Source organism: Schistocerca cancellata, chromosome 1 (assembly GCF_023864275.1).
Source record: "Schistocerca cancellata isolate TAMUIC-IGC-003103 chromosome 1, iqSchCanc2.1, whole genome shotgun sequence".
Taxonomy (NCBI): domain Eukaryota; kingdom Metazoa; phylum Arthropoda; class Insecta; order Orthoptera; family Acrididae; genus Schistocerca; species Schistocerca cancellata.
In genome coordinates, this window is record NC_064626.1 from 1,049,278,482 (window position 1) to 1,049,305,651 (window position 27,170).

Below are 27,170 nucleotides of genomic sequence, written 5' to 3' on the forward strand. Positions count from 1 at the left end.
GTACATTTAATACACCATCGAATAATATCAAATGATCTGGGATAACATAATGGAAAGTTTCATGGCCAAGGATGTATGAGACTCTTCATTCGCGTAACAATGCAAGTTATAACGCCGTATATTCATGCAACTGTGTTGAAACTACTTGGATGTAAACCACTATATCTGTGGAATAAAACTTAAGAAAAACCTGTAATTTATCTACTGACCCAATTGTGTCAGCGCATTTACTTATCAGACACCCCCACACAGCACTTACTAAACATCAAAATCTCAATCAATAAAGTTAAGTAATGAATGCAGCGATTAAGCAATGCCGCTGTTTCAGTTCCTTTTGAACACTACTCTGTGCAAAGCAGCACAAAATAGTTTTCGTGTCTCCGTAAAAGTGACTGATACAATTATCTCTTGTACAGATTTTAAATCTAGCAAGAATTTTTTAGTGGTTACTGAACTTAGCTGTTGTTCAGGACAGAGGAACTAAGCTGCACTACGCAAAATGATTTACGCGAACACACATTTTAGTACAAAATTGTTGAGACTTTCGTGGCCACTTGTTGACAAACTGCCTATTGGCCTCTGTCTCGGGTTCTTCGGCCGACGTTCATCTAATGATTTTTCTGACGTTTCGCCAGCACGAGTGGCTGGCATTGTCAAAGCTTCACCCTCCATTGCCGGTGGTGATTACAGTTCACCACCGGCAATGGAGGGTGAAGCTTTGACAATGCCAGCCACTCGTGCTGGCGAAACGTCAGAAAAATCGTTAGATGAACGTCGGCCGAAGAACCCGAGACAGAAGCCAATAGGCAGTTTGTCACACATTTTAGTGTTTTAACTTCGCAGTTATTTCATTGTGAATACTGAGGGCGGTCAATTTTGCAACACAAATCTCATCTATCCTGCGAACAGTACGAGATGGTGGCATTACTGTACCTTTGCGATGATGGAAGTTGGTGTCATCGATGCTATTATGAGCATATCTCCATTCTGTCTCCATCTGCCTGGACCTCTTCCTCAGAACAGCAGTTTAAACTGCTCATCGCATCATTCTGCTGATTCCAATTTTCAGCACGGATAACGACGAGCGTCACTACAATGCCTCTTTCATGAAGTGAATACCACACTGCTCAGCGTTCTTTGTTTGGGCGCAACCAATCAACAATGACTTTTTAAAAACGAGCACACTTGACCATTTGTATAGCTATGACACTTTCGTACTTACTCTTATTACAATTTAGATTACGAACGCTTGTAATAACAATAATGACCGCCTTCTACAACTACGAACTTAAAACAGGAAGGACGTCAGTACTCTGTCGCCATTCAGTCTGTAATTTATTACAGATCTAGATTTCAGTTACAGTACAGTGCGTTTTAAGTAAGCTAAATACACGCAAGGTCGTGTAATAACATATTCATTTACAGGCCTATCGAGTCTGCATAACACTTCATACGCTCTAATTCTGGCCATACCGTAGCTGAAATGTAGATCTGCAATAAAGTACAGACAATGACGACAGATTGCTGACTTCCTTCCATTTTGAATTACATCAAAGTCGCTGTGCATAATGATTCTAATGAAATCCAACCTGATAAGAACTCAATTACAAACAAAGAGTTCGTTCGCTGAAAACTGAAAGTATGAGAAATGTTACACAGGTCAAGTATGAAAAAAATAGAACACTACATTAATTACAACAGTAACAAAAAAAATTTAAATTACGTATTTAGCTTTTACGGCACAGACTGTGACCCCAAGTATAGTCATTCCGGTGGGTTGTGCTTGTGCATACATTTGAAACTGGCTTCAGAGTCGAGACTGTACAGCAATGGAAAAAAATGAAGGCAATTTTTATTTCATAGAATGACAGACAGTGTAGTAAATTGTTATAACTTTGACAGTTATACATTTATTAGATTGAGTTGATGTGAGCTGAGAAGATCTCGCTCAAAAGGATTGCAGTGTTGGTGTAACTCAGAAAAACGACTGCGGAATTTGACTGCCTACTTGCAAAAACTCTGCTGAAGTGAATCTACACTGCTGGCCATTAAAATTGCAAAACCAGAAAGGCAAGAAAAAAGAAATCTCACTTAATGATGCATAAACAGTAGAGTACCGCGCGGTTCGAGGCGCCACGCCACGGATTGCGCGGCCTCTCCCTCTTGAGGTTCGAGTCCTACCTCGGGCATGGGTGTGTGCGTTGTTCTTAACATAAGTTACTTTATGTTAGTTTAAGTAGTGTGTAAGTCTAGGAACCGATGACCTCAGCTGTTAGGTCCCTTAGAAATTCACACACATTTGAACATTTGGTAAAATTTGTAGATAATTTGTGGCTCTGTTGAGTGCGAAATTTAGAGCATGGAGCTGCCAGCTCGGGCAGCAACTGTAGCTCTAACCCTATCGGGCGTGGAGTCCAACTGACAATGGGACCGTAAGAACTCCCCCCTCCCCAGATTTTATTTAAATTGACAGAGAGTACAGGGCGCGACTACGACTTTAGTATATGTAAACAGGAAAACACAACTCTCAGCCGTTTTCGAGAAGATCGAGTTTCAAAATTTTAGAATTGTATGGTCACAAATATTCAAGCAGTCCGCAGCCAAGCCAGTAGTTTCATAAGCCCGGAGTCCGTGGTTCGAATCTCGCAGCTGGTACATTTTTCCCATTAAATTCTAACAACAGATTTATTATCTCTGAGCAAATGATCGATATTTAATGATTCATTTATCATTTACATCATATTTATCCTGAAAAAAGAAGAAATAAGTTTTATCTTAAGGACTCATGAATTAAGGAAGCCGGCCGGTGTGGCCGTGCGGTTAAAGGCGCTTCAGTCTGGAACCGCGTGACCTCTACGGTCGCAGGTTCGAATCCTGCCTCGGGCATGGATGTGTGATGTTCTTAGGTTGGTTAGGTTTAATTGGTTCTAAGTTCTAGGCGACTGATGACCTCAGAAGTTGAGTCGCGTAGTGCTCAGAGCCATTGGAACCATTGGAATTAAGGAAAGTATACACGAGAACTTTCAATCAAAACGGTACAGTCATTTCATTTATATCATTGTAGCTATACCTGTAACAATTTGAAAACTACGGAGTACGGCACGCATCAAGATGATACTGATCGTAGAAACATGGAAAACAGTAATTATTGCCACATAAAATACGTGTGGTGAACACGGAATTTTTGCACATGCTTGATTTTTCGATGTATCAATTGAAAAAAAAAATTGTTTGTATTCATAAACGGTTCTCGGTCATCATACAATTTAGCAGCGTACCTCGCATATCGGAGCATATCACTAAATATCGGTACAGACGATTATTGGTGTATGACTGATGGAATGTTAATGCAATTTTCTCTAGAAGGAATATCTCTGTTCTGTTCGATGACTTACCCGCAATTTTGAAGTCGTTTTATAAGGTTCTCCCTTTCATGTAATAATAAACGTCGGGAGGCTGCATCTGCGGAGTAAATTGGGAGGGATTCCTTTAGTACTGCACGTTTACAGAATAACGCGGGAATGAAAAAAGAGTACCGGCAGCCAGGTTTTATAAGAGAACCTCGCGCTTATGAAATTGCTTAGTCAGTGTGAACTCCTTGCGACTATACAAAGTAGGTAAGCTAGCTTAAAATTTTCAAACTCATTTGAGAGTTGCGTCATCCTGAAGAAAGAAAGAAAAAAAGAACATACACTATGTGATCATCCAGACACCTGGCTGAAAATGACTTACAAGTTCGTGGCGCCCTCCATCGGTAATGCTGAAATTCAATATGTTGTTGGCGCATCCTTAGCCTTAATGTCAGCTTCCACTCTCGCAGGCATACGTTCAATCAGGTGCTGGAAGGTTTCTTGGGAAATGGTAGCCCATTTTTTCACGGAGTGCTGCACTGAAGAGAGGTATCGATGTTGCTCGGTGAGGCCTGGCACGAAGTCGGCGTTCCAAAACATCCCAAAGGTGTTCTACAGGACTCAGGTCAGGACTCTGTGCAGGCCAGTCCATTACAGGGATGTTATTGTTGTGTAACCGCTCCGCCACAGGCCGTGCATTATGAACAGGTGCTGGATCATGTTGAAAGATGCAATTGCCATCCCCGAATTGCTCTTCAACAGTGGGAAGCAAGAAGGTGCTTAAAACATCAATGTAGGACTGTGCTGTGATAGTATCACGCAAAACAACAAATGGGGCAAGCCCCCTCCACGAAAAACACGACCACACCATAACACCACGGCATCCCAGTTTTACTATTGGCACTACACACGCTGACAGATGACGTTTACCGGGCATTCGCCATACCCACATCCTGCCATCGGATCGCCACATTGTGTACCGTGATTCGTCACTCCACACAACGTTTTTCCACTGTTCAATCGTCCATTGTTTACACTCCTTACACCAAACGAGGCGTCGTTTGACATTTACCGGCGTGGTGTGTGCTTATGAGCAGCCGCACGACCATGAAATCCAAGTTTTCTCATCTCCCACTTAACCGTCATAGTACACGCAGTGGATCCTGATGCACTTTGGAATTCCTGTGTGATGGTCTGGAGAGATGTCTGCCTATTACACGTCAGGATCCTCTTCAAGTGTCGGCGGTCTCTGTCAGTCAACAGACGAGGTCGGCCTGTACGCTTTTGTGCTGTACGTGTCCCTTCACGTTTCCACTTCACTATCACATCGGAAACAGTGGATCTAGGGATGGATATCTCGCGTACAAACGTATGGCACAAGTGACACCCGGTCACCTGACCACGTTGGAAGTCCGTGAGTTCCGCGGAGCGTCTCATTCTGGTCTCTCACGATGTCTAAAGACTACTGAGGTCGCTGATATGGAGTACCTGGCAATAAGTGGCAGCACAATTCACCTAATATGAAAAACCTATTTTTTGGGGGGGGGGGGGTGTCCGGATACTTTTGATCACTTAGTGTATGTTGAACTTCTAGTTTGCCCTACACAGTTTGTCAATATGAATCAGCCACTTGGAGGCCTGAATTGCAGATACAAGTACGTCATTCGACACTTTTTCAACTCTGCGCCAGAGTTCATCGATCGTAGTGGCTCTCGGCAATCCGTTACGAGGTGTTTTTAGTTGGTGAGAGACTGGAGAACGTGCTGACTAGGAAAACAGGACGCATCGAGGCAGGCCAGGACACCACCACGGCCAACAGACGGTGTTGTACGAGGTGCATTCAAGTTCTAAGGCCTCCGATTTTTTTTCTAATTAACTACTCACCCGAAATCGATGAAACTGGCGTTACTTCTCGACGTAATCGCCCTGCAGACGTACACATTTTTCACAACACTGACGCCATGATTCCATGGCAGCGGCGAAGGCTTCTTTAGGAGTCTGTTTTGACCACTGGAAAATCGCTGAGGCAATAATAGCAGCACGGCTGGTGAATGTGCGGCCACGGAGAGTGACTTTCATTGTTGGAAAAAGCCAAAAGTCACTAGAAGCCAGGTCAGGTGAGTAGGGAGCATGAGGAATCACTCCAAAGTTGTTATCACGAAGAAACTGTTGCGTAACGTTAGCTCGATGTGCGGGTGCGTTGTCTTGGTGAAACAGCACACGCGCAGCTCTTCCCGGACGTTTTTGTTGCAATGCAGGAAGGAATTTTTTCTTCAAAACATTTTCGTAGGATGCACCTGTTACCGTAGTGCCCTTTGGAACGCAATGGGTAAGGATTACGTCCTCGCTGTCCCAGAACATGGACACCATCATTTTTTCAGCACTGGCGGTTACCCGAAATTTTTTTGGTGGCGGTGAATCTGTGTGCTTCCATTGAGCTGACTGGCGCTTTGTTTCTGGATTGAAAAATGGCATCCACGTCTCATCCATTGTCACAACCGACGAAAAGAAAGTCCCATTGCTTGGCAACGTGCCACACGGGCAACCGTGTGGTCGTCCGTCAGCATTCGTGGCACCCACCTGGTTGACACTTTCGCATTTTCAGGTCGTCATGCAGGATTGTGGGCACAGAACCCACAGAAATGCCAACTCTGGAGGCGATCTGTTCAATAGTCATTCGGCGATCCCCCAAAACAGTTCTCTCCACTTTCTCGATCATGTCGTCAGACCGGCTTGTGCGAGCCCGAGGTTGTTTCGGTTTGTTGTCACACGATGTTCTGCCTTCATCAAACTGTCGCACCCACGAACGCACTTTCGACACATCCATAACTCCGTCACCACATGTCTCCTTCAACTGTCGATGAATTTCAATTGGTTTCACACCATGCAAATTCAGAAAACGGATGATTGCACGCTGTTCAAGTAAGGAGAACGTCGCCATTTTAAGTATTTAAAACAATTTTCATTATCGCCGCTGGCGGTAAAATTCCATCTGCCGTACGGTGCTGCCATCTCTGGGACGTATTGACAATGAACGCGGCCTCATTTTAAAACAATGCGCATGTTTCTATCTCTTTCCAGTCCGGAGAAAAATACCGGAGGCCTTAGAACTTGAATGCACCTCGTATTATCTTGTTAAAAAGTAACGTCACGGAGGGCTCGCAGACAGGGCACCGCCACCGATCTTAATATGTCAGAAGTGCAACGCCGCCTGCCCAGATCACCAACTATGCGAACCACAGTGATCGTGTTGTCTCCAACGGCACCCCATGGCGTCAGGCCAAGCGCTGGGCCCATAGGACGATGGCGAATGCAGTCTGACAACGTTCTTTCTCACCGGAGACACTATAAGCAGAACCAGGATTCGTATGAAAAAAAAAAGTCTTCCCACTGTGCACGCCCCTCTCTGCTGCAGCCTCAAACGAAGCCACAACAATGGTGACTGTGCTGAGAGCCTTGGTGCATGCTTTGTATGCATACTTGTCTTGGTGAAAAACAAATCCAGTTTATGACTCAAATTACGTGTCGCGGCTGAACGATCCCCACGAGGTCGAGAGAACAGCATGTCTCTGCTTTTGCGCGCTAATCATTTGACGCCTCCCAGAACCTGCGCATTCTTGTGTACCGTACTGTGTCTCTCCTAATCCGATCGATTCAACATGAGAATGACAGTCGTGAGATCCCGACCAGCAATATCGTGGAACGAGAAAAAGGTAGAGTTGACGGACCACATCCTGCCGCTGTAGAATTACGACATGTGATGGTAGACATTGCTTCTCCTTACACGAAGTAACACGATCTTCCCACAGACAACCAATATTCAAATGCGACTTTTAAATGAGAATCCCGCTGCGTAATCTTTTCTTAGCCTCCTCAGTCCTGAGCGTACGTTAGATTTTATGGATGAAAGTCAACAGTGGTAGCCAGTGCGTTGTTCTGGGATTTAATAAGACGAAAATATTAAATTAAAAAAAAATTGTCGTGCTTTTCCAAAATGTCAGCGCAATTAACGTGTATGCTACATTAGGACACGAATACGTTTTCTGTCCCAGCAATGAAATATTTTCAAGGTTTGCTTTGATGGATTTTATTCATAAACTGACAACTGAATACACAAATAAATTTCTTTAAGTACTAAAAACTATTACAATAATACAAACTAATACAATCAGAAAATTTTTCATAGTTCTGTTATTTGTTGTGAAATTGCAAAAAAAAGAGTTCGTTTTTTCTTTGTAAGAGAAATATGTTTTGCATGTAGTGCGCTGTGCAAACCAGAACCCTTACAGTAAGATAATATGCATATGAAATGATTTTCCTGGGTTTTGTTCACCATCTCAGCTTGATGCCCGCAGGCAACGTCTTCACTGTTGGTGATGGACAGGCTTTGGTGCTCACGGAGGCGCCTCCTCTTAGGAACTGCGTCTTTATCGTCACATTCCTCCTCCTCCTCTTCTTCTTCTTCTTCTTCTTCTTCTTCTTCTTCACTCTCTCCTTCCTCTTGTTTTCTCTCTTGTGTATGTGAAGTATAGGTCGCTGCCGAATGTAGGTGCAGCGCTACATCGAAAAGATTCATCACTGTATTGTTGTGATGAAATAAACAGTCACTTATTCGACAGTGCTGGGTATATTATTACTCCTCTTTCCAGTTCAAAATTACTGTACACACAGCAATTACCTTTCTTCTTAGAAGTCATCCTGACACCTCGATAAACTACTTTCTTCAAGCAGTTGCTGCCAGTTGCTGGGAGCTTGCAGAAACGAAATTTATGCAATGAAGTTCAAAAGGAATAAACACTACTGGCCATTAAAATTGCTACAGGAAGTAGAAATGCAGATGATAAACGTGTATTCATTGAAAAAATATATTATACTAGAACTGACATTTTCACGCAATTTGGATGCATAGATCCTGAAAAATCAGTACCCAGAACAACCACCTCTGGGCGTGAAAACGGTCTTGATACGCCTGGGCATTGAGTCAAACAGAGCTTGGATGGCGTGTACAGGTACAGCTGCCCATGCAGCTTCAACACGATACCGCAGTTCATCAACAGTAGTGACTGGTGTATTGTGACGAAACCAGTTGCTCGGCCACCATTGACCAGACGTTTTCAATTGGTGAGAGATCTGGAGAGTGTGCTGGCCAGGGCAGCAGTCGAACATTTTCTGTATCCAGAAAGGTCCGTACAGGACCTGCAACATGCGGTTGTGCATTATCCTGCTGAAATGTAGGGTTTCGCAGGGATCGAATGAAGGGTAGATCCACGGGTCGTAACACATCTGAAATGTAACGTCCACAGTTCAAAGTGCCGTCAATGCGAACAAGAGGTGACCGAGACGTGTAACCAATGGCACCCCATACCGTCACGCCGGGTGATACGCCAGTATGGCGATGACGAATACACGCTTCCAATGTGCGTTCACCGAGATGTCGCCAAACACGGATGCGACCATCATGATGCTCTAAACAGAACCTGGATTCATCCGAAAGAAATGACGTTTGCCATTCGTGCACCCAGGTTCGTCGTTGAGTACACCATCGCAGGCGCCTATGTCTGTGATGCAGCGTCAAGGGTAATCGCAGCCATGGTTTCCGAGCTGATAGTCCATGCTGCTGCAAACGTCGTTGAACTGTTGGTGCAGGTGGTTGTTGTCTTGCAAACGTTCCCATCTGTTGACTCAGGGATCGAGACGTGGCTGCACGATTCGTTACAGCCATGCGGATAAGATACCTGTCATCTCGACTGCTAGTCATACGAGGCCGTTGGGATCCAGTACGGCGTTCTGTATTACCCTCCTGAACCCACCGATTCCATATTCTGCTAACAGTCATTGGATCTTGACCAACGCGAGCAGCAATGTCGCGATACAATAAACCGCAGTCGCGATAGGCTGCAATCCGACCTTTATCAAAGTCGGAAACGTGATGGTACGCATTTCTCCTCCTTACACGAGGGATCACAACAACGTTTCACCAGGCAACACCGGTCAAGTGCTGTTTTTGTATGAGAAATCGGTTGGAAACTTTCCTCATGTCAGCACGTTGTAGGTGTTGCCACCGGCGCCAACCTTGTGTGAACGCTCTGAAAAGCTAATCATTTGCATATCACAGCATCTTCTTCCTGTCGGTTACATTTCACGTCTGTAGCACGTCAACTTCGTGGTGTAGCAATTTTAATGGCCAGTAGTGTACTAGAGTCCTGGTCTCAACTGTCTTTACACAGTGATATCTAGAGAGGCTATCCATTCCAGTGTCGTTGGAGATCCAGTGATGATATCCTTCCAGTATCCACTGAAACTTCTCTCGGGAAATTCCTCTAAAATGTGGTCAATGATTTGCTCTGAAGCTTCAAATTCACGCAGAACTTATTTCTTCCGTGTCCACATCGGATTCTATTACGTTGACACGAGGTTCTTCTAGGCAGTTGCGATATGTGTGGCTCTTTCGAGGCGATGACGACGTATGCTGGTGGTGTTTTTCCGTCTCTCTTTCCACGCACCTTCAGTCTTCAGTAATTGGAGCTGTCCAACATTGTTTCCTTGACTTGAGACGCCTTCTGGCTCGAGTGAGCACAACTTCCTGAACAGGCAGCCTTTGGGAAAACTCTATGCCATTAATCTTTTCCCATTCACAGGTCATTGCCTCTCGTTGTCTCATGTGTGGTGGAGCAATGTTACTGAGAGAAGAAAGATAAGTCAGAGGAGTTAATCTCAAGGCACCCGTTATGATTCTCATGGTATCATTCAAATTAGCATCCACCTTACTGACATGCACACTCTTGTGCCATAATAGTGTGCAACATTAAGTCACGGAATAGACAAAAGAGAAGGCCACTATATGGCGAGTGTCAGCTTGAACCCCCAAGAAGTTCTAGCTAGTTTCCGAGTAATGTTGTTCCCGGTGTTTAACTTTCCTGAGAGCGACGTGAGATGAGACCTGCATAATCGTGAACGATCCAGTCAGATTCCGAGATATTTGGGCGGGGGTGGTTCTTAAGCTTTTTCGGGGATGGGAGGGGTTAGGGCACTATCTCCAATTTCTGTAATAATCACGAAGTACTCTCAGAACTTGTGTGAGCACATGTTTTAACCTCGAAGTGCTTGCTTTGACATGCCATGGTGGAAAGTATAAGCTGGAATCAGATACAGCAAGATTAGGTCATTCCCTGATCCAGAAAAAAATAAAAGATGAATGTAGTATACATACGGACTGAGGAGGTTATATGCGGAATGCAGAGTTTGTTATTCCTACCTACGCTGTGCAGTTGAGCTACAACGCTAATCATCTGCTTATCTAAGCATGAAGTAATTATCATGCCGTTTTGACGTTTCTTGAATGTCGCATCAAGAGTGATGCAATTTTAAAGGCCAATACTGTAGAATACTTCGGATGATTACGTTGCCACATGAAGCAGAATAAGAAATAAGCAGTAGGAGTGTGACCAAATTGCAGGCTGTTTATAAGGTACCGTAGCAACCTAGATACTGGATGCTGAGCCATGAAAAGCATAGTCCACGACAGTACTGCGGAATCGCCATGCAACAGAAATGCCATCAAAGCCTGGTATATATGTGGGAGACAAGGGCAGCAGGGCACAGCCTGGAAACGTACGTAGTGGGTGACACGCTTCCTAGTCCTCCCTTTCCTTAGGGGTGCCCCTCAACCAGTGTTAAGACCTGGCTCTGCGTGGCTTCTGGGGAATCCTCTTGCGTCACGACTGCCATTTTGAATACGTTACGCGGGCGTGATGAATAATTGATGAAGGACGGAAAAAAATATACTGAAACTGCGAAGCTACGTGGCAGCAGTGTACTAAATTTCTGAAAAAATACTGCACTCGCAGGGAAGGCGACTGTAGGTGACTTAACATTTCTACCTCCTGTTTTATGTTCCCCTAATTCTATAAATCATTTCTGGGAGATATTATCCGACAGTGTGGAATACTGTGGTCGAGGACGAAGAGGAACCGTGTCTTTATGAATTTACAGATCAAGAGCTAAACTTGGTGTTTTAATTGTTTTTCTTGTAAGTAAGAATAACTATTACCCTATGAAACGTCCCTCTAGAAAAATTAAGAATGACTGTCATGGTAAACTTCTACGTTCTTTGATTTTCAACCAGCTGAGCAAAACTCAACGTACTCAAACAGTTATCTCTTTACTTATTCTGATCATCACTAAACTGACACACAATATTTTAGCGCAACGCAATCTGACTTTCAATAACCCTACAAAAGAATGGCCCTAACTAACAATAACCTATACCTTTCATGAATCATTTACCTCACGAAAATCTTCGTTACTCGAACTACTGCAATACAGCGAGCGCCAATACTGCCAGCTAAATAAAAGATTCTAACTACTGAAGGCACTAACTACAGATAGGCATAGTTAGCAAATGAAAGATTTTGATAGAGAACAAACAATTTATTTACCTCAGATAGGCGTAGTTAGCAAATGAAAGATTTTGATAAGAGAACAAACAATTTCTTTACCTCAATAATGTTCAAAAGTCATCATATATATATCTATCAATTCATGACATCCATCTTTACAAATTTCCTTTTTCTGGCGGACACACGTCCAGATCGTCCGCTCGTATTAATCTCTCAAAACTCTGGCATCTGTCTCTCCACATCCACCACTGCTGGCGGCTCACCCCCAACAGCCCAACGCTACGCGCTGTTCACATCCTACTGCCCAACACTACAATAGCGAATATTCCAACAATGCCAACCAGCCACAGACTGCACACAGCACAGTGGTTTTCATACAGAGCGCTACGTGGCGTTACCAACATAAAAACCTAAACAGCCTACTTACAACCCGTCTTCTGGAATGATTTTTATATTTTCCTGACCAAATAAGCTGCACCCAATTGCTTTATACATCTCGAATGGATTGCAAAGGAAATTTTCTAACTGAAAAATGCTCTGCCTGCCCCACAAAAAATCCTAACATTCCTGTCGATTCTTCTGTGACCGACCCTTCTGCGAAGATGTACCAGCTCATTTCATTCGTCATCTGCACCGAAGTGACAACACTGAAGAGATAGCAACAGTCATGTATACAGATGGCGGTAATATCACTTAGATGAAGTATGAAAGGGCAATGTATTGGCTGAGCTGTCATTTGTACTCAGGTGATTCATGTGAAAAGGGATCAGACGGGAATTAACAGACTTTGAACGCGGTATGGTTGTTAGTCGCATAGGACATTATGTTTCGGAAATCGTTAGGGAATTCAACGTTCCGAGGTGCACAGGGTCAAGAGTGTGCAGAAAATACCCAATTTCTGACACTGCCTCTCACTACGGACAACGCAGTGAACGACGGCCTTCACTTAACGACCGAGAGCAGCGGCGTTTGCGTACAGTTGTCAGTGCTGACAGACAAGCAACACTGCATGAAATAACCGCAGAAATCAACGTGGGACGTACGACGAACGTATTCGTTAGGACAGTGCGGCGGAATCTGGCGTTAATGGGCGACGGCAGCAAACGGCCGACACAAGTGCCTTTGCCAACATGCCGGATACTTTCACCAAAACAACGATGGAATTTTTGTGGATGATAATGCGTCATGCTACCGCTATGTTTTTCGCGATTGGTTTGAAGAACATTCTGGACAATTCGAGCGAATGATTTGGCCACCCAGATTGCCCGACATGAATTCCATCGAACATTTATGAAACATAACCGAGAGGTCAGCTCGTGCACAGAACCCTACACCGTCAACACTTTCGCAGTTATGGCTGGCTATAGAGGCAGCATGGCTCGGTTTTACTGCAGGGAACTTTCAAAGACTCGTTGAGGCGATGCGACTTCGAGTTGGTGCTCTACGCCAGGCAGAAGCAGGTCAGACTCTATATTAGGAGGTAACCCGTGACTTTTCGAATTCGAATGTGTACGAATTTCTAAGCGACCAAGCTGCTGAGGTCATCGGTCCCTAGACTTACACACTAGGCGCTACAGTCTGGAACCGAGCGACCGCTACGGTCGCACGTTCGAATCCTGCCTCGGGCATGGATGTGTGTGATGTCCTTAGGTTAGTTAGGTTCAATTAATTCTAAGTTCTAGGCGACTGATGACCTCAGAAGTTAAGTTGCATAGTGCTCAGAGCCATTTGAACCATTTTGAACTAACTTAAACTAATTTATGCTGAGGACAGCTCACACAGCCGGCCGCTGTGGCCGAGCAGCTTTATGCGCTTCAGTCCGGAACCGCGCTGCTGCTACGGTGGCAGGTTCGAATCCTGCCTCGGGCATGGATGTTTGTTATGTCCTTAGGTTAGTTAGGTTTAATTAGTTCTAAGTCTAGGGGATTGATGACCTCAGATGTTAAGTCCCATAGTGTTTAGAGCCAACACACACACCCATGCCTGAGCTACCGTGACTTTGTCCTAGTGCACTGTAACTATCAAGTTTCAATTTGTTTTTGAGGTGGTACCGCGATCCTTATATTTGTAACATTTGTAGATTAAGAACACACTTTTGTCATCGTTAACTGCAATAGACTCTTTCATAGTCTTAATGGAAATATAGAGAGCGAAAGGTATTCTCAACTTGTACAGAAACCACACTATAGCTGTAAAGAGTGTAAGGACATTAAAGGCGGGTAACAGGGCAGAAGGAGGTGAGACAGAATGGTAGCCTATCCCTCACGTTTTTCATATTTTACTCTCAGAAATCAGTAAGGGAAACTAAGGAAAAATTTGGAAGAGGAACTAAAAGTTCGGAGAGAAGAAATAAGAACTTTAAGCCTTCCGTTGACTTTTTAATGATGACAGAGACGGCAAAGACTTGCAGGGTCAACTGAACCATGAAAAGAGGATTGAAGATGAAAGTAAAAGGGAGTGTAGTCTAAATAAGGAATATGATGCTGAATGAATTAGATTAGGAAATGCGACGTTGAAAGTTGTAGACTAGTTTTGCTATTAGGACAGCAAAATAACTGACGTTGGCCGAAGAAAGGTGGATATAAAATGACTACGGCGAATAAAAAGAAAAGCGTCATTTAAAAAGAGAAAATTGTTGACATAGAATATAAATTGTAAATTTAAATATTAGAAAGTAGTTTTCAAAGAATTTATTATGTAGTGTGTCAGTGAACTGAACAATTGATGGGGCAGTTTGGCAACGGCGAACAGTTGAGCCGTGACGTTGAGGCCTCTGATTAGAGGAAACCAGCTGCAACACTCGAAGTGTCAACTATGAAGTAATTTTAATGAGTCTGTAGCCGTGCGTCGTGTGCTGAGACGCTCGCCTGCGCCGCGGTGTAGGAGGGACGGGGATCAAACTGCGCGCGACACCACTCGCAGAGCGGCGCGCTGGCGGGCCGCCAGCCCGAGCCGCTGAGTATAACGCCCGCCACGTCTGGTCTCGGCTGCCGTTCTGCCGGGGCCATCACGTCAGTCTGCGGGCGCGCCCCGCCCTGCCGCTCGAGGCACCTGTTGCTTTGCCACTGACGCCCCACCCACCCCAAAACCTGCTGTGCCGTTTGCACGATTCCGCTACGGACTCTGTTACTTCTTCCAGTCACGAATCCTTCTCGTCAGCCTCCACGGCCTCTCCTCTCCGCCCACACACATCGTGTAGGAGATACTATACCTCCAGCAAAGCTTTAGCTGCACCGACGACGGAGAGTCGCTGAAAACAAAACCGTCAACAAACGTTTTGTACGATCTGCACTTCCTCGATACTCTATCGTGGGCTTAGATTCAAGAAGTGCAACGAAAAGAATAAAAACCTTATACATTGAGCAAGCAGTAAAGGAAACAAAAGAAAAATTCGGAGTAGGTATTAAAATCCATGGAGAAGAAATAAAAACTTTGAGGTTCGCCGATGACATTGTAATTCTATCAGAGACAGCAAAGGACTTGGAAGAGCAGTTGAACGGAATGGACAGTGTCTTGAAAGGAGGATACAAGATGAACATGAACAAAAGCAAAACGAGGATAATGGAATGTAGTCGAATTAAGTCGGGTGATGCTAAGGGAATTAGATTAGGAAATGAGACACTTTAAAAGTAGTAAAGGAGTTTTGCTATTTGGGGAGCAAAATAACTGATGATGGTCGAAGTAGAGAGGATATAAAATGTAGACTGGCAATGGCAAGGAAAGCGTTTCTGAAGAATAGAAATTTGTTAACATCGAGTATAGATTTAAGTGTCAGGAAGTCGTTTCTGAAAGTATTTGTATGGAGTGTAGCCATGTATGGAAGTGAAACATGGACAGTAAATAGTTTGGACAAAAAGAGAATAGAAGCTTTCGAAATGTGGTGCTACAGAAGGATGCTGAAGATTAGATGGGTAGATCACACAACTAATGAGGAGGTACTGAATAGGATTGGGGAGAAGAGGAGTTTGTGGCACAACTTGACCAGAAGAAGGGATCGGTTGGTAGGACATGTTCTGAGGCATCAGGGGATCACCAATTTAGTATTGGAGGGCAGCGTGGAGGGTAAAAATCGTAGGGGGAGACCAAGAAATGAATACACTAAGCAGATTCAGAAGGATGTAGGTTGCAGTAGGTACTGGGAGATGAAGAAGCTTGCACAGAATAGAGTAGCATGGAGAGCTGCATCAAACCAGTCTCAGGACTGAAGACCACAACAACAACAACATACACTAATGGCCACTAAAATTGCTACACCACGAAGATGACGTGCTACACACGCGGAACTTAGCCGACAGGAAGAAGATGCTGTGATATGCAAATGATTAGCTTTTCAGAGCATTCATACAGGGTTGGCGCCGCTAGCGACATCTACAACGTGCTGACACGAGGAAAGTTTCCAACCGATTGCTCATACACAGACAGCAGTTGACCGGCGTTGCCTGGTGAAATGTTGTTGTGATGCCTCATGTGAGGAGGAGAAATGCATACCGTCACGTTTCCGACTTTGATAAAAGTCGGATTGTAGCCTATCGCGATTGCGGTTTATCGTATCGCGACATTGCTGCTCTCGTTGGTCGACATCCAATGACTGATAGCAGAATATGGAATCGGTGGGTTCAGGAGGGTAATACGGAACGCCGTGCTGGATCCCAACGGCATCGTATCACTAGCAGTCGAGATGACAGGCATGGCTGTAACGGATCGTGCAGCCACGTCTCGATCCCTGAGTCAAAAGATGGGGACGTTTGCAAGACAACAACCATCTGCACGAACAGTTCGACGACGTTTGCAGCAGCATGGACTATCAGCTCGGAGACCGTGGTTGCGGTTACCCTTGACGCTCCATCACAGACAGGAGCGCCTGCGATGGTGTACTCAACGACGAAGCAGGGTGCACGAATGGCAAAACGTCATTTTTTCGGATGAATCGAAGTTCTGTTTACAGCACCATGATGGTCGCATCCGTGTTTCGCGACATCGCGGTGAACGCACATTGGAAGCGTGTATTCGTCACCGCCGTACTGGTGTATCACCCGGCGTGATGGTATGGGGTGCCATTGGTTACACGTCTCGGTCACCTCTTGTTCGCATTGACGGCACTTTGAACTGTGGACGTTACATTTCAGATGTGTTACGACCCGTGGCTCTACTCTTCATTCGATCCCTGAGAAACCCTACATTTCAGCAGGATAATGCACCACCGTATATTGCAGGTCCTGTACGGGCCTTTCTGGATACAGAAAATGTTTGATTGCTGCCCCGGCCAGCACGCCAGTCACTACTCTTGATGAACTGTGGTATCGTGTTGAAGCTGTTACCTGTACACGCCGTCCAAGCTCTGTTTGACTCAATGCCCAGGCGTATCAAGGCCCTTATTACGGCCAGAGGTGGTTGTTCTGGGTGCTGATTTCTCGCGATCTATGCACCCAAATTGCGTGCAACGTAATCACATGTCAGTTCTAGTATAATATATTTGTCCAATGAATACCCGTTTTATCATCTGCATTTCTTCTTGGTGTAGCAATTTTAATGGCCAGTAGTGTACTATACTACGCAATATACTGAGGTGACAAGAAGTCGTAAGATGCCTCCTAATATCGTGTCGGACCTCATTTTACCCGGTGTGGTGCAGCAACTCGACGAGGCACGGACTCAACAAGTATTTGGAAATCCCCTGCAGAAATACTGAGCCATTCTGGCCCTATAGCTACTCATAATTGTGAAAATCTTGCCGGTACAGGATTTCGTGCACCAACTGACATCTCGGTTATGCCTCATAAATATTCGATGGGATCCCTGTCGGGCGATCTGGATGGCAAAATCATTCGCTCGAATTGTCCAGAATGTTCTTTAAACCAATCGCAAACAATTATGGCCCATTGTCATGACACATTTCCAAGATGCTACTCCAGGCGGGTGTAAAATGCCTGTGCGCAACGGAAAATATTGAACCCTAAATTGATGATTTGGCCTTGTCTGACTACCCCCTGAAGCAGATCTTAGGATCTCTTAATGCTCTTTAACTTATAAATTACAACCTATACATAAATGAATGAATAAGGGAACTAATATTACTAAATGATAAACGCTGTTTCTCATTGTACATTTATTGTAGATTAAAATACATCCCTTTATTACAATTGTCTATATTTCCTGACTAAAAAATTGCTGGTCAATTGCCGAACTCTGCCCTTTTTTATGGCCACGCAATCTAACATAAATCACCTAAATGACTGACATCATCTACGTACCAAACACTAGAAGATACTACTCTCAAAGATGATCTATGGTGGTGTGGAACCTCAGTGGAAATAAACTAGCGTGATCACAGCTGTTTAGCTTTATAGCCCTAATAAGCCGAAGCAATTTGCGGTATCACCGTATGTACTGCGTCCGGTTTGTCGGAGCGATGGTTCTCGTACACGTCTGCGACGATGGAAGAAGTCCAGCCACAAAATAAAACTCTTTCAAACACTATAACGGCAGAAGGCGGTCCTTTGACTAATATACTCTAATACTGTCTTCTCCTCTCTGTGTTCTACAGACGAGAAATGCGAACTCCCAGCCACAAGGACGGAGTTTAAATAACGTCCCAACGTAAGTATAGGCAGAAGAAGTGCTCTCTCAATCACTGAACGCTGCGTACTCAATGACGACTTCCAACTCGGAGGCGAAGTCCAGAATCGTATAAGTTCGCAACAATACAGTGCCTAACCGTTCTAACTATAAACTCTCCTGAGAGCAAAGAGAGCAAGTCCGCCTGATCTTAAGCGACCGTCACACACGGGCGCTCAAAACAGAAGGAAGGCCTTCCCCAGCAAGGCTCGGCTCCCCACCCTCGTAACTCGGAAAACAAATCATGTTCTCGAAACCACGGAATGTTCTCCCTCTCTACAGATTCTTCCGAACGCCGACCAACCATATTTTAGTCTTTTGTCGTCCAGCGCGGAAAGTTTGCGAGGAAATAACTATACTCATACAATGGTACGCTTCTGAGTAAAAACCGCGGAAATATCCCAGCCTGCGTGATTTACGAGGTGACACTTCCTCTTTTCTCTCAGCTGCGTCCAAGATTTTCATAGTTTCCGAAGTATAATCCTTCCGGCCTAGCTACAAACCGGCCAGCCGCCGCTGTATTGTGTTTCCACGCCCAGGTGTCCAGACTAGTGATGGGGAGCTCGTGAATGAGTCGTTCAAATGAACGCTTCACTCCAGTGAAGTGTGAACTAACCACTCAATTTCAATGAACTGGTACTTCAAACTCTTCACACATAGCACACTCCACACTTTTTTCTAGTTCACTCACTCTCTCCCCCTCTCCCTCTCCCACTACATCGGCGCTACGTCATTCATCCTCCCGTCACTTCTGTCCTCCCTATACTGCCTGTCGACGAATCGCGCGGTGTTTGTGGGGAACGATAGGTTTACGACGGGTAGGGGTGGTTGACGGGCAAGGGGAAAGCAGCGTCAGTTGCTTCCTGCAGTGCTGCCATCATTACCCGTGATGACTATTTGTGCAGTTAAACTTCGCGTCTACGGGTAGCCTACCATTGGCAGCGCTTGTAAACAAATGAATATTAAAGATACATACGAAGAGGCTCGCTGTGTGAGCACGCACAGCCAACATGAAAATAAAAGGTTTGTTAATAACACTGAAAGAGGGATTTTACCTGAAATCGTACCAATGACTACAGGTGACAGTTTACGTTTTGAATCTGGAGGGTTATTATTCCCAACAAAAATAAAATCTACAGGAAAACTTCTGAATAGTTACTTAACGTAGGTATATAGACTTTGTGACATTGGTAAACATACTCATTCTGTTTTGGATTAAATTTTAAAAGGAACATAAAATTGGACTGCATTTCGTTGGTAGCCCTAGTTTTCAGTCCATGAATACAACAAATAATGTTTCATTTGGCAGATAGACTTTTTTGAGCGCTTCATGAGAAAATGTCGAGCAAGATTAAATGTAATACCTTCTTTATATGTGACAGGCCTCTCCGTTTATCTTTCCTTTGTCCCCTTCCACCATACTCTATTTAACTCAGACGCTGTAAGAGCGTAAAACGTTGCGTGTACGTTACTGCATAGTTCGGCCATCTGTTGGTAAAATTATGAAGTATTACGAAGCTTTATTGTACGAGCGAGGCGAAGCGAGCGTAGCCGCGGCTGAGCGGCGAACTGGGCAACTTCGCCAGGCTTCCGTACTTCATGAATGAACTACTTCATTTGAACGCTTCACGGCAAAGAGTGAAATGAATGAAGTAGTTCACGGGAGTAGTTCGACCCATCTCTAGTCCAGACTGTCCGTCTTGGCACTTCCTGTGTCAGGCTAGGCGCAAATTGAGACGCGTATAGCGCGACGCAGCGCAGCGCGCGTTTTTGTCAAATGGGACCGTGCAAATTGCGACGCGACGCGACTGGGAGGCGACACGCGCCTGCGCCAGGTCGCGCAGCGTTGTGGTTTGAGGCACAGTTTCTCGCGCCGCGCGTCGCGCTTGCCTCGCTAGCATCGTGTGAAATTTGAGGAGGGGAGCGGAAAAGTAGCCCAGCCATATGCTCACATCGGAACGGCGCATATCAGCAGTGGTAGTACTGCGAATACGATAAATTTTGCCTTACTGTGTACTGAATTTTATTGCCTTTGGGTAGTGTTTCGTTTTTCGTCATTTAAACGCTCCAGCTTTCTTCGTTAGCACGTTATACTTTTCTGTTATTTATATCTGCATAGTTTTGTTTTGTTTTTCTTCTGTCAAGAAAAATGTATACTTCAGTAACATGAGCCATTGGCCGCTGGAATTGCACCGTATGCCTCCGTGATATTTTCAGATCGCAAGAAGGGACAGTGGGTAGTGAATAAGGAAGCAAGGAATATTATAAAATCGTGTGATTAAGAATCAAGGCAAGAAAGTAAAGCAAGGTTATATTCTCGCTGCCTAGTAAGCTAGCGTATCTGTACGATCTGTTACAAAAATTTAGAAAGGGATAATCTCCACAGGTGTCAACCCTTTGTTCTTGTGGTAAAAAGCGTCCAAGATCTGAAGTATAGAAGTTTCACTGTGATTACTCTGATATGTATGTAATAATGTAATACGACACACTGTACTACATGCATGTGAACAACATATTTCCACTGCAAGCTAGAAACAGTCGAAAAGCAGTCACAAATAACAATGTTTTAATTGGTTCGCCGTGATGAGAAAAAGCATTTCAATCGTTGCATGGACATTATCAGCATTAATAAACTAATTATACAACAACAGGCTACACAAATGAAGGAAATGGTATTATTACGAAAGTAGGAATATCTACATCTACATCTATACTCCGCGAGCCACCTTACGGTGTGTGGCGGAGGGTACTTATTGTACCACTATCTGATCCCCCCTTCCCTGTTCCATTCACGAATTGTGCGTGGGAAGAACGACTGCTTGTAAGTCTCCGTATTTGCTCTAATTTCTCGGATCTTTTCGTTGTGATCATTGCGCGAGATATATGTGGGCGGTAGTAATATGTTGCCCATCTCTTCCCGGAATGTGCTCTCTCGTAATTTCGATAATAAACCTCTCCGTATTGCGTAACGCCTTTCTTGAAGTGTCCGCCACTGGAGCTTGTTCAGCATCTCCGTAACGCTCTCGCGCTGACTAAATGTCCCCATGACGAATCGCGCTGCTTTTCGCTGGATCATGTCTATCTCTTCTATTAATCCAACCTGGTAAGGGTCCCATACTGATGAGCAATACTCAAGAATCGGACGAACAAGCGTTTTGTAAGCTACTTCTTTCGTCGATGAGTCACATTTTCTTAGAATTCTTCCTATGAATCTCAACCTGGCGCCTGCTTTTCCCACTATTTGTTTTATGTGATCATTCCACTTCAGATCGCTCCGGATAGTAACTCCTAAGTATTTTACGGTCGTTACCGCTTCCAATGATTTACCACCTATGGCATAATCGTACTGGAATGGATTTCTGCCCCTATGTATGCGCATTATATTACATTTATCTACGTTTAGGGAAAGCTGCCAGCTGTCGCACCATGCATTAATCCTCTGCAGGTCTTCCTGGAGTACGTACGAGTCTTCTGATGTTGCTACTTTCTTGTAGACAACCGTGTCATCTGCAAATAGCCTCACGGAGCTACCGATGTTGTCAACTAAGTCATTTATGTATATTGTAAACAATAAAGGTCCTATCACGCTTCCTTGCGGTACTCCCGAAATTACCTCTACATCTGCAGATTTTGAACCGTTAAGAATGACATGTTGTGTTCTTTCTTCTAGGAAATCCTGAATCCAATCACAAACCTGGTCCGATATTCCGTAAGCTCGTATTTTTTTCACTAAACGTAAGTGCGGAACCGTATCAAATGCCTTCCTGAAGTCCAGGAATATGGCATCAATCTGCTCGCCAGTGTCTACGGCACTGTGAATTTCTTGGGCAAATAGGGCGAGCTGAGTTTCACATGATCTCTGTTTGCGGAATCCATGTTGGTTATGATGAAGGAGATTTGTATTATCTAAGAACGTCATAATACGAGAACACAAAACATGTTCCATTATTCTACAACAGATTGACGTAAGCGAAATAGGCCTATAATTATTCGCATCTGATTTATGACCCTTCTTGAAAATGGGAACGACCTGCGCTTTCTTCCAGTCGCTAGGTACTTTACGTTCTTCCAGCGATCTACGATAAATTGCTGATAGAAAGGGGGCAAGTTCTTTAGCATAATCACTGTAGAATCTTAAGGGTATCTCGTATCTCGTCTGGTCCGGATGCTTTTCCGCTACTAAGTGATAGCAGTTGTTTTTCAATTCCGATATCGTTTATTTCAATATTTTCCATTTTGGCGTCCGTGCGACGGCTGAAGTCAGGGACCGTGTTACGATTTTCCGCAGTGAAACAGTTTCGGAACACTGAATTCAGTATTTCTGCCTTTCTTCGGTCGTCCTCTGTTTCGGTGCCATCGTGGTCAACGAGTGACTGAATAGGGGATTTAGATCCGCTTACCGATTTTACATATGACCAAAACTTTTTAGGGTTCTTGTTTAGATTGTTTGCCAATGTTTTATGTTCGAATTCGTTGAATGCTTCTCTCATTGATCTCTTTACGCTCTTTTTCGCTTCGTTCAGCTTTTCCTTATCAGCTATGATTCGACTACTCTTAAACCTATGATGAAGCTTTCTTTGTTTCCGTAGTACCGTTCGTACATGATTGTTATACCACGGTGGATCTTTCCCCTCGCTTTGGACCTTAGTCGGTACGAACTTATCTGAGGCGTACTGGACGATGTTTCTGAATTTTTTCCATTTTTGTTCCACATCCTCTTCCTCAAAAATGAACGTTTGATGGTGGTCACTCAGATATTCTGCGATTTGTGCCCTATCACTCTTGTTAAGCAAATATATTTTCCTTCCTTTCTTGGCATTTCTTATTACACTTGTAGTCATTGATGCAACCACTGACTTATGATCACTGATACCCTCTTCTACATTCACGGAGTCGAAAAGTTCCGGTCTATTTGTTGCTATGAGGTCTAAAACGTTAGCTTCACGAGTTGGTTCTCTAACTATCTGCTCGAAGTAATTCTCGGACAAGGCAGTCAGGATAATGTCACAAGAGTCTCTGTCCCTGGCTCCAGTTCTGATTGTGTGACTATCCCATTCTATACCTGGTAGATTGAAGTCTCCCCCTATTACAATAGTATGATCACGAAACGTCTTCACGACGTTCTGCAGGTTCTCTCTGAGGCGCTCAACTACTACGGTTGCTGATGCAGGTGGTCTATAGAAGCATCCGACTATCATATCTGACCCACCTTTGATACTTAGCTTAACCCAGATTATTTCACATTCGCATTCGCTAATAACTTCACTGGATATTATTGAATTCTTTACTGCTATAAATACTCCTCCACCATTGGCGTTTATCCTATCCTTGCGGTATATATTCCATTCTGTGTCTAGGATTTCGTTACTGTTCACTTCCGGTTTTAACCAACTTTCCGTTCCTAATACTATATGCGCACTATTTCCTTCAATAAGAGATACTAATTCAGGAACCTTGCCCTGGATACTCCTGCAGTTTACCAATATTACGTTAACTTTTCCTGTTTTTGGTCTCTGAGGACGGACGTTCTTTATCAACGATGATAATGTCCTCTCTGGTAAGCCGTCAGGTATTTTATCGTTTCGCCCAAGGGGGGGTCCCTCTAACCTAAAAAACCCCCGTGTGCACGCCACACGTACTCTGCTACCCTAGTAGCTGCTTCCGGTGTGTAGTGCACGCCTGACCTGTCTAGGGGGGCCCTACAGTTCTCCACCCAATAACGGAGGTCGATGAATTTGCAACCATTATAGTCGCAGAGTCGTCTGAGCCTCTGGTTTAGACCCTCCACACGGCTCCAAACCAGAGGACCGCGATCGACTCTGGGCACTATGCTGCAGATATTAAGCTCAGCTTGCACTCCGCGTGCGATGCTGGTTGTCTTCACCAAATCAGCCAGCCGCCGGAAGGAACCAAGGATGGCCTCAGAACCCAAGCGGCAGGCGTCATTCGTTCCGACATGTGCTACTATCTGCAGCCGGTCACACCCAGTGCGTTCAATAGCTGCCGGAAGGGCCTCCTCCACATTACAGACGAGACCCCCCGGCAAGCACACCGAGTGCACACTGGCATTCTTCCCCGACCTACCCGCTATTTTCCTGAGGGGCTCCATAACCCGCCTAACGTTGGAGCTCCCTATAACTAATAGGCCCGCCCTCTGTGACTGTCGGGACCTTGCCGGAGAATCGGCCACTGGCCCAACAGGCGAGGCATCCTGTGGTGGCTCGGAAACGATGTCATCACCACTAGGAAGCACCCCGTACCTGTTGGAAAGGGGTAAGGCAGCTGCCACGCGGCCAGATCCCACCTTCGCCTTTCGGCCAGGCACGCGCGAGCCCACCACTGTCCGCCATTCACCCTGGAGTGATGGCTGACTGGTAAGATGCTCACTGCCGGAAGACGCAGCGATATCAGGGGTTCCATGTGATTCCAAGGCCACCGAAGTAGGCATAGGTCTCACCACAGTTGCCCCAACGCCACTACGAGCCGACGCCTGCGCCTCGAGCTCGATGAGCCTAACAGACAAAGCCTCCACCTGCCCCCGAAGAGTGGCCAATTCTCCTTGCGTCCGCTCACAACAACCACAGTCCCTACACATGACTATGTTTACCCTACCCTATACGGTGACAAATTCTCAAGATAATCTTCTGATGAGCTACTCTGATAATCAAGAAACACTCACTGAAATACGAGACGCGAAAACTACGCTAGGTTTTCCCAGAAAAACTATTTAAAAGCTAAGCGCAGCAAATAAGTACAAAAACGCTTTATACAAACAGTACTCGCTGCTGCTGGTGCTCTCGCTCTGGCTGTCACAAGACAACTGCTGATTCAAGTAACTAGTGGCTAACGGCCGCGAAACAAACAAATGACGGTTTTAGGGCGCTTTCTGTTCTAAACGATCAAGAAAAAACTAAGAAATCTAACACGAAAACTACGTAAAATTTTATCAAGAACTGTTAGTTACTATGCAGAGCAGATAAACACAAATAGAATCCCTTCCTTAGTGGAAGGTCGTAAACAAAATGCAAAAAATCCTAAAAGAATGTTATGATTAGATATATTTAATTTGTTGAAATGTGCTGCTGACAAAGGCAGATCTACTTTCATGACAATGTTTTTCGAACTCCATCTCACAAGGCACACATGGCTAACTTGTGCATTCCTATAGCGCGCATTATCCTTCGCCGCTGACAATACACTGACCATTGTGTTGTGCGACAGATCAATTGTTTATTTTTCTCAATAACAACTATTTTATTCGCGATCACGCATTGTCAGTTTGGCAACCCCTAGGTGAGTAAACAGTATCTGGCATGTGCCTGTCATTCCGCCTGAAGGAACGCTCGTCATTATTTTAATACTGCTCAGATCGAGAGAAGGCTTAAAATCCTTTGGTAAGCTTCCATTCCCGTCGCTCAGTGTTAAAAATACGATGGGTTACGGGAATTCCACCAAAATTCCAACAGAATTGCCAATCTGTTTTTGTGTGATTTGTTAACCTTTTCTCATTCGAAGAAGGATCTCCATTTATGAGTAAAGGCCACATTTCTCTTGGTGACTGGTTTAATTGTACTTCCTTTGTCACAATGTAATTTGCCAAACTCATCTCACAGCAGCTATTGAGACAGAATTCCGAAACGTAGGGCCTCATTAAACAAGTAATTGGCAATTAGACAGCTCAATAGCTTACGAAAAACCTCATAGTATCGGTTTGCAGTAACATAAAAGAAGAAATTTCATGTTTATTTTCATACTAGGAAGTTCTTGTTTCGCTAGTTGTCGATAGCTCTTAAAAAAATTAGTCACTGAAGTGAAATAAATAAAAAAAAGAAGTATAAGTAGTGATATATCGCCATAGATAAAGTTCCGTGTGTTTAATAATTGGCAAAACACTCTCCTCCTTGTGTGCTATCATTCGCCAAACTTTCGTTTCGACGTCTCGAGCGGTTTAGGAGATACGAGAGATGTTGCGAGTATTTCTTTCTCGCGGGCGTGAGATCAGAAGTGAGCGCGCTACATGGGATCCATTTTCTCGAGATCGGAGGCAGATAGAGAGCTCCTCCCAAGTCTAAGCAAAAATTCAGCATGTTAGCTAAATTTCATGCGCAGCAATATATGGTGTAATACGCACCAAACGCAAAATCATAGCGACCCCTAATTTTCGTTGCAACCTTTTTGAGTTTTGCGTAGTGTCTTACTAAAATCTGTACATCAGAATAAGAATCGTCATTAGCGAGGTGATGGGCACGAAGCTGACATATAACGCTACAAGTAAGGCAAAAATCATATATTTTCAGAGAATAGTTTCTGTAAAATCGTTTGAGAAAGGTAAGAGGTTGCGCGCGCTTCGGTTCAGTCAGGGCAGAGCGTCGCCAGTCGGCGCGTGCGAAGTATGGTGTACGCGTCGCAATATGCGCTGCACCCGCGCGACTCGTGCGGCACGTGTGTGTCGCGCTGTAGTGTCGTGTCACGTCACACGTACTATACGCTTCTCCATTTGCGCCTAGCCTGCAAGCAGGACCAGCACACCTGTGCGGGCTTTTTCCCACCCAGGGCTTGATTCCTGTCTGCCGTTTCATCTACACTGACGTTCCAACCTCTACTAGAATGGGCAATCATCCATTACGCCGTTTTGATAATAAAGACACTCCGTCACCTTTCATGCAAAAGCATTAACAGTTATTTACAAGGCATGTGTGACAATGTCAGTTTCCTTTAAATATTCGTATGTACGATGTACAGCCTATCAAATGATACCTAATTGTGGTTGTAGATCACGGCAAAGTATGTAGATGAGTGCTTGTAA